This window comes from Colias eurytheme, chromosome 27 (assembly GCF_061535395.1).
Source record: "Colias eurytheme isolate Ceu_HAF_F1 chromosome 27, ilColEury1 Martin Lab GWU primary, whole genome shotgun sequence".
Taxonomy (NCBI): domain Eukaryota; kingdom Metazoa; phylum Arthropoda; class Insecta; order Lepidoptera; family Pieridae; genus Colias; species Colias eurytheme.
In genome coordinates this window covers 2,272,542-2,282,727 of record NC_143006.1, presented here as the reverse complement: position 1 = coordinate 2,282,727, position 10,186 = coordinate 2,272,542, and positions in this window count along the sequence as shown.

Here is a 10,186-nt window from a genome sequence, read left to right as displayed (position 1 = left end):
TACATGTATGGAAAGATTATTTGACGTGCCTGACCGGTGACGTCACTGATAGATTTCGTGCCGGCGACTGTCGTGTGGGAACAGAGTCATACTAGAACTATTGATACATATTTTTTTTTAATCCTGTCCGGTGACGTGCCGTGACGGTGACTGATGTGTGTGAGTGCACCCTTACACGATACTATTAAAATGTCACGTAAACTGTCAAATACGGGCAATTAGAATACGTTTTTAAAATGGTAGTTCGAAGAATAAGTTTTAACCGAGGATTGAAAAATCAGCCCTTATAAAAACATTAGACTTTTTACCTGTAAGAAAATACTTTAAAATCTCATATTGGTTTGTTATTTTTTAAGTTATGGTTAATGAAAACTTGATTTTCTAGGAATTATGCCGGTCACCGGTGGGTCACGCATATTCATAGAAATATTTTTAGTCTTTCTTCTTCTTTTTAATTTAGTACGCAATCTTTTTTAATAGATAAATAATATGTCCACTACAACGCTCGTTGTAACTTTACACACACACACACACAATAGAAAAAGGTAATGATTCTATAAAAATCAAAAAGCTCATTAAACTCTACCAATTACAAAAATAAGAGAAATAACGATGTCTTAGTTTCTATCGATTATTGAAATAGACTATCTCAAATCGATATTATTAAAAATGACTATACATCAACACTTGCGTGAACAAAAAAGTTAAGAGTTAAAATTTCAGGTACTACAGCTTTTACAAAAAGTAGATAGTAGAACTAAGCACTATACGTGCTTTCTAACGAATACCTGTGTGTTACAAAGAATAACACAATTCCAGACAGTTTGCAAATGTACAATGTTGTGCAAATACGTGTAACTCAAGTTTACAGCTTACGAAAACTTTGCACCGCAGTTATATGAAACGTGTTCTTGTATACATTTATATTTTGCTGTTATTTCTGTGAAGTTATATTATTTTTAATCTGTGCAAGCTTCTTCCGAGATTTTACGATGCGTGTTTCATACGGATTACGTTTAGTCATTACAGTTAGTTATAATTTTGTCATACGTGAAATTGAGTTATTCAATATTATTTAAAAATAAAATTATGGTAACATTGTATTCGGCTTTCTTGAATAGAATAAAATAATTCGTAGCACATGGCTACGTCAGTAATTGTAGAGGCAGAAACATAGAATATATAAACACCTATTTTGTCTCTACAACAGAATTTTACTCTTTACGTTTTTTTGTATTTTTTTTGTCTGGAAGACATTTAGGCTTTGTCTTCATAAGGTAGCTTATACTGCGTAATTCTTACTGCTCAATAAATGTCCTACTAATATTATAAATGCGAAAGTGTGTAAGGATGGATGGATGCACAGGATGGATGTTTGTTACGCTTTCACGCAAATACTACTAAACCGATTACCATGAAATTTATCATGTAGGTTACTGAAGACCAGAATTACTACTGCTACTTTTTATCCCGGAAATCCCACAGGAACGGGAACTATGCCAGTTTCTTTTAAAACGCGGAAGAAGCCGCGCACGGAAATCTAGTTAGAAAATATATTGATGTGTAAAATTAAATATATTCAATCATACATTCTTGAAATTTACATTTAAAAACAATAATATATGTATATAAGTACATATAAGTACATAATATAAGTACTAGATTGTTCTATATCGATTCTCAAATACACTGGACGTTGCGATCACGGAATTGATAGAAAGAATTCCTATTCCGTATCTTTCTTTCTTTATCTTTTTCGTGGCGTACGTTTGTTGGATAGAAAATAGAACGTAACCATTTTATATTATTTTGTGAAGTTATTCTGTAGTCGTTTCTATAAGATTTTAGATAAAGAATCTAATAGCATGTTACTTTTAGAGATTTAGCAATTAATTGGTTTAATTATATCAATTTCCATGCAGTTTTAGCCGTTTGGTAATCGTATTTTAGTAGAGTCGAGAAACTGTTATTACTATTCGTTTTTATATGTATTCTTCGGTAGGTTCTGTGGAATATCTATACGATATTTTATAGAGATTACACCTGTTATCTACTAGTAACCAGTTAATTTTTAAATAGTTAATATAAAAAAAAATCGTTATTAGTGTAGATACATATCCGTAATATAGATTGGGTAATTTAAAGTAATATTATAAGTATTGATACTATCAATTATATTCCAAATTGGAAAGCATCTACATAAACTTCCCTGATTAAAATATTATACAGTACCTACATCCAAGAAGAACATCTAAGTCCAATAATTCCATAGAAACAGGACTTCCATATTGACTTTTATGTAAGCAATATAAATAAATATTCACTCTGAAGAAACATGAAAAAAGTCTTAGTTCGTTCATTCGTGAGTTTATTAAACCATTTTTGCGCTCGTTATTTTTTATTATTGTAATATGGTTGAATTATTAATATTGTGAATTTATAGCTTATGGTACATTGAAACTCCATTGGTGTAGTGTTTTATTTGAAGTAACGAGCGGTCCAAGATTGACTTGGTGTAAAAAATAATTGAAATAAAAATTAATAACAAATTCATATGCCTTTTAAAATCATTTATTATGTGAATGGCACAATAACTCCCAATTTGTTGAATAGAGGAGATGAAAGATCTTCGTTATGTTTTATTGTAGGCGCGCCGCAAAGCTAATAAATACGCTATCTTTGTGCCTTATTTTATCCAAATCGGTTCAGTTGCTTAGCAGAGAAGAAGAGACAGAAATACAAACAGATACAGCTACTTTCGCATTTATTGTTTATCTCTATTACAAGAAACATCTTGACTTCGTAGAAATACGTCTTATTACTTAATAAACGTTGTGAAATAGGCACATATTAATTATATTAAACATAATATAATATTAACAGCCCCAATTCATCACTGCTACACTTATTTATTAAATTAGTTATATACATGGCAGAACATGTGTTCTTGATATGAGTGATATATCATAAGCCATTTGTTAGTGAACTCCGCTTATGACCAGTGGTCCTAGGATTATTTATATAGCCTCTAGTGTGTAGGTTTAATTCTCAATAAAAAAAAAGTGTGTGCGTGTAACCTTTACGCGCGATTGAAGTAAAACTTCTTTGGCGTTGACGACATATATCACTGAAATGATTAAATATTAACTTAAATAAATAAATATTATATTATAATTTAATTATATTTATTATTCATGTGCTTTACAAAGATTATTTAAATGTTATATTAATATTATTCATTCAAAACAGGTAATTGAATGTCATCATAATTTCTTACGTACGAAATTATAGGTTTGTGGTAACTATAATGTGAAACATAAATGTTACTCTCTAAATTTGCTACTTTTCTTGAAAATACAGCATCTATCGTTGTACCGAAACGCGTTGTTGAATGAAGTCGAGAAGTATTCATAGATAAATCAAATTTTTCTTCTAAAAAATCAATTAACGGCTGAGATTCCTGAGAGCGAAAATTAACATTAAAATCTCCAGTTAGAATCATCAGTAATTCATGATAATTACTATTTAAAAGTCGAGAACCTTCAATTGTGAAGTGAAGTAATTGCTGATGAATAAATTTTATGATATTTGTCAGGCTAGTATTTGTAGAAATATAAATAACAACGATAATCACAGGTTGGTCATTCGTATTAACACATCGAACCAAGGCGATGTCACCAATTTGTGAAACCTCATCGGAAATTTGTGATAATATAGTTGGTGAAATATTTTGAATTGGTGTTACATTGTTCAGTGTATCTGTAGATGAATGATATACAGCTACTCCACCAGCAGTTGAGTTGGGTCGTTTGTATTGGGTAACGCAATAAAAATTTTCAATAAGAATTTGTTCGTCATTTTTCATCCAAGTTTCGGAAAATAACAGCAATGTGGACCTTTTTAATACTTTATCATTCAGATCAGAAACATGAGCACGTAAACTTTGGCAGTTGAAGGAAAATAGTGTAATGTTACTCTCATTTACAAGGTTATATAATTCTTCCTGTTGTGTTATTAGGCGAGAATTTGAAAGTCTTTCAAATTCACACTGTAAATCAACTATTCCCCCTGGACGCTTTCTTCCATGATAAAATTTGTTGTCATCGGTGTTTGAGACAATGGACAATCCATTTATATCAGTTACTCGTGATAATGCTACATATAACAGCTGCTGACTGTGACTTTTATTGTATTCATAAACGATTTGATCAAAAGTACCACCTTGAGACTTATGTATTGTAAGCGCACAAGCAGATACTAATGGAAAGTGATTTCTCTTTGCAAATATTGTCTTATTTCTATTCATTGGTACAGATGACGATCTTCGTAAAATTGGGACTGCTGTTCTACTAATGTTTAGAGTTTGAATATGATGGGCAGCTTTTTTCCTAATTTTCTCTCCTATCTTACCAGGAAACTCAAGCCATAAGCGTATGATGTTATCACTGTCATCACGTTCAATATACACTAACTTTCCAACACAACCGTTGGCTAAGCCATCAGATACATCAATATTGGTTGTAATAATGTAAAATTTGTTAAGAACTAATATGATTTCATAAGGCGATCCTCCTGTATCAATAACTGACATTTTATGAAATTGTTGGCGTACATATGCTTCTTGTTCAACTGAATGACAACCTATATACATATCTGTTGCTATGGATACTACTTTGTCTTCAGCAATATTTAAAAAATAGATTGATTATAATCCGCAACATGTTTATTTTTATTTTTAATTTACTTATTTTAAAAGTAATAAATAAACAAGTATATTTAGAGATTTTCAAAAAATTTTGCAATTTAAAATAATGTTTTTAAAACTGTTGAATTTTTCATTCACTTTGCTATTCACAATTGATCCGTTTGAAAATTTGAAAATAAATAATCCTAATTGATTATGATATTTGCCACTAGCTGGCGTATAAGTCAAGAAGCGTGTAGTATATGACATATACTAAGACATATACTTACAACCAATCAGAATTATTATTTTTAAATGGCGGAAACTACACAGACTATAGTAAGCGTTACTTCCGTCAGAAAAAAAATCTGAGTTACTCCCTAGTCGCGCCTAAAGAAGTTTTACTTCAAAAAAAAATGGCTGGTCAATAAACTTAAAATCTCACTTTAATGGTAGAATCAACTACAAAGTAGAAAATATTTATCTTAAACTGTGTATATTTTTTTATTATTTTTATTATTCAAGATACTAAGATAAAGTCATGAAGTTATTGTATTGTACCCGCACCTGGTCACTGGATCAGTCAGTTAAAAGGGGGTCGAAATCGAGTTCTTATAAATTTTCACCATTTTTGCAACATGCCTAGGCATTGCATAGGCCATAGAATATCTGAATTATACACATTGCCTGTAACATGTTCATTATTTTTTATAACTAACTAGCAATGCCCTGCGGTTTCATCCGCATAGATAGCGATATCGTTACAGTGAAAAGTCTACTATAGGTCGGACTATAGGTTTAATTTTTAATCACATGATAATCACCTTTACCCCGTCCCGCACTACGGCCTTTTTTTTTTGTTTTAGTGGGGAAATCTTTCATAGATACCCACGGCCTCCGGGGGAGGGGCCGTGGGTTATGTCGGATTCCTACCGACCAAAACCCCACTGTGTTCCGTCAAGACGCATATTGGTAGAATTCCTCCATGACCCCCGCACTACGGCTTCCTCGAACAGTATACCTACTATTTTCTGTAGATTGACACTTTTAAAAATTCGTTATATCTTTTGAATGGAATATCCAATTCTTTTCATTTAAAAAGTATTTTGCTGGTATTGAAACAGTCTATAATAAAACATCATTTAATGGGATAAGGATTAATATATGTGTATCGATAACATGGTTTGATTACTGTCGGCACTTCTATTTACTTTGAAAACGTAAAAAAGTTGTTGTAGTAACATAACTACTGAAGATGGACATATGGTATCGCGGACTTTCTTGTAGATATTGATCCATTCTATAATACCGTAGAACATTTTTTTGTTCTATCTTCAATAGATTCCGCAGCGCACGCGATGACAGATTTTTTATTGAGGATTTTTTTACACCTTGGGTTACATTATTGCATTTTTGGTAAGGATCTCTAATTTTTTGAAAATGCAATATAGCCTATGTTGCTCAGTAAAGATGCAGCTTTCTAATGGTGAAAGAATTTTTGAAATCGGTCCAGTAGTTTTTGCGTGAAAACCATACATACATACATACATACATACATACATACTTACAAACTTTTCCTCTTTATAATATTAGTATAGACTACTGTATTTTTATTATAAATAAAATTAAGTTATTTTTTGGAAGCTCAAAGTGAGCCAATTATCGAAGGCATGAACCAAATGAAAATTTTATTCATGAATTTTTAAAATATAATTTGTAAAACATGCGTAAAAATCGTGCTGAATTTCAGAACTGTAATTTAAAAATGTGAATTACTTTTATTTTAATTGCTTCATAAATCAATTTCTATAAATGTTTATAGAATGAGCTTATTGCAGTAACGAAGCTTTCTCGTGCAAACATTTTCAAAATCAGTTCAGTACTTTCAGAGAGTGTGAACAAACAAAATATGTCTGCTTTATAATACTAATGAAAATGATTAAAAGCATATACGAGAAAACCACAAATAATTAACATAATTTTTGTGTAAATTATAAAATAATCTATCTTTCAAAGATAATTTTATGTTAGGTAGTTTTCTTCTATCATTACTGTTTATTTTTATCAAATTAGTTATATTTCCATTTTATTTGCTTTTAATTATATATTATTACTTTTTTAATTTTGTTTAAAGCCGGCTACTCATGTACCTGCCGCAGGGGCAATATTGGATCAATCTCGGTTGCACGGCGGTCGGAGTAATTTCAGTTGTTCTCTAAATTGCCCCTGCTTGCCTAGGTATACATATCACAATTAAGCCAATTAAGGGTTCAATTCTAATATTGCCCCTGCTGCAGGTAGATGAGTTGTTTCCTAATGTTTTCTTGATGCTAGAATAACATTTCTAAGTATTACTTGTCTTATTCCTACAGCTATTAATATCTATTCTTCATTCATTCCATACGTATACAATCTCTTCACACGAAATGGTCCTTAAGCATTATATATAAATCATTTATACCCACACATTCGGGCTTACTTTATCGAAATTATTCAGACGGCGTTCGGCTAAGAATTCGCAGTTTGTAGAGCGAGATGAGTGGTCCCTGTTTGTGGTCTAAAGTATAAGAAAAAGCGATTTATTTTGAACCAATCCTAGTAATAAATGTGCAAGCTTGTATGTTTCTTTGCTCCTTCAAAAACTGCTTAACCGTTTTTTATTAAATTTGGCAAACACATAACTTGAATTAACACATAGTTTTTATCTCTGAATTCCCACAGGAACGGTAACTATAAGCGGGTTTTCTTTTGCAGTGCAGCAGAAAGCCAAAGAGAATCATTTGAATGAACGAATTCTCACCACGAACAAGAGCATTAAAAATAGCTCTATTAAAATATGTAATGATTTCAAATTTTTAACTAAATAAAGATTCCTAAGATTTGAATTTTATGAGTTAATTAATGAATAAAAAATTCTTTATTGTATACCATATTATCCTATATTGTACACCCTATAAATTAATCAATGTACAGAAGGCGGCCTTATTGTTGGCAGCGATCTCTATCAGGCAACCCACAAAAGACGAGGAAAATAAATAAATTAATCGTGGTGGTGCATAAACAATAAAAGTGCCAGAATCAGAATATATTTATATTTCATCACAGTTTAAACATCTCGCCTACAACTTAAGGCGTATTATGTAAGAATGTGTCGGATTGCAAAGGGAATTATACGAACACGAGTCGAATACGGAGAGAAGCTGGATTTGTCTCATCTCACCAATAAACGTCGCCTTAATTCACTTTTAAATTGACTCTTACGTATTGACGTAAGACAGTTTATATTCGCCTTAAGTAAACCCAAGAGGTTTGATATTGACAAAAAAATTAAAACATGATATAAACATGATAAAAAAAGTAAAAAAGATAAAAACAATCTACCTATGAAACAAATATTGCAATGGGCAATATGATGTATCTTATGCTCATTTGAGCACATGGCTTCACTTACATTTCACGTCACATAGTGTAGTCCTTCTCCAATGTTTTTTTTTTCAGATTTATTAAAAAAATATCCGCAAAAAAACAATTTAAATATTGTAAGAATAAGCAGTAAAAATGTATCAACAAAATCAATATTTTAATATTTAACTATTGATATTAATTGATTGAAAAATTAAATTGTCACTGAAAATTATTAAAATTATTGATTTAAAGTAGAATGTACGAGCCAAACTGAATTAATGACGCCACGGCACGTCATGGGTCATCCCTGCCAATTAATAGGCACCATAAAGAAAAAATATTTATTCTCACTGACTTTAAAATAAAATATTAAGGTATAATCGTCTCAATTTCCATTTTTACATGCATTTTAATTTGTAGAAATTAAATCTATTAATATTATCAATCAAATAGGTGTATGTAATTTATTTATACTAAAAATATGCTACGAAACCTACGTCCATTTTTGTTTCAGTTAAATAAGTTAGACGAATAAACTTAGAAAAAAGTTGTCGATCATTATGAAAAAGCTTATTAAATAAATAAATATTAAAGTTCAGTAAGCTCCAATGACTATTTAAAATCAAACAATACTCTATAATCGAAATCATAACTTACAAAATTCTTAGTGCAAAATGTTCTCAAGGCATACAATAAACACAATAAATACGAACAAAAGTGACAATTAATTCCACTTTTATCAATTTAAACTTGCTACCAAAACTTTAAAATTGTATACGTCTTTGTATTCAAGACTCTTAACAATATTCAGAGTTTAATAAGAAAATTCTGGGCCTTATTAAAACCCCCCGTAATAATTTTATACCCGAAACTTTTTCAATTAAAAACAAATGGCTCGCGAGAATTATAATTAATTCCAACGAAACTTGTCAATCGAAGTTTAGTTCAGTTTAAGGTTTTAAGAACAAAAGAGAAAGTTTTTAGTATTTTATGTGAGAGAATAAAATGTAACTGATATCTTCTGAGAATTTAAACTATCTTTCTTTTAACTGTCAGAATCACGAGAAACTTGAAACTAAATAGCATAAAGAATTATATTGCACAAAACTAAATAACAACAACTTGTACTCAATTTTAAATATATTGCACAAAACTAGATAAGAAAAACTTGTATTAAGGTTAAAATACAATTTACAATTTGACTAATTACGACATACTTATCAAAAGTTTTAAGAATAAACTTCACATAAGCGCATCTAAAACTTGTTATCTATATTATTGTATTATTGACCTCCAAATTAATAATTATTTAAATCGAAATGAAGAAGCTCTACAAAGCTCATTCGATTCTTCTTTCTTTACAGTATATCTATACGTATGTGTGAGTATCTACTCAACACTTATAATCTATACTAATATTATAAAGCTGAAGAGTTTGTTTGTTTGTTTGAACGCGCTAATCTCGGGAACTACTGGTCCGATTTGAAAAATTATTTCGGTGTTAGATAGCTCATTTATCTAGGAAGGCTTATAGGCTACTTATAGCTTACCGCCCGCGGCTTCGCCCGCTTTGTCTAAAACATAATAAATTATATACTAAAACCTTCCTCTTGAATCACTCTATCTAATAAAAAAAACCGCATCAAAATCCGTTGCGTAGTTTTAAAGATTTAAGCATACATAGGGACATAGGGACAGAGAAAGTGACTTTGTTTTATACTATGTAGTGATATATCATCACGCTACGACCAACAGAAGAGGAGCCACGGGGGTGAAACCGCGCGGAACAGCGTATTTCCAAACTATACATGGCCAGAACGCAACCATAGGAAACTGCTCGTGTATACTTTGTAATGCTGTTTTTAAGTTTGTTATTACAATATATACACGAATTTTGCGTACTGATCGTGTATACTTTGTAACGCGGATGCTTGCTTCTTCGTTCCAAACTATACACGATCAGTACGCAAAATATGTATAACTAAATATAGCTACTACACCACTTACGTTTGAGCGAAATAATAAATATATAGGCAATCAAAGACTTGTAGTACAGCTATATCTATCTACTTTTATTCTTCTTGGTTGATTCAGTAA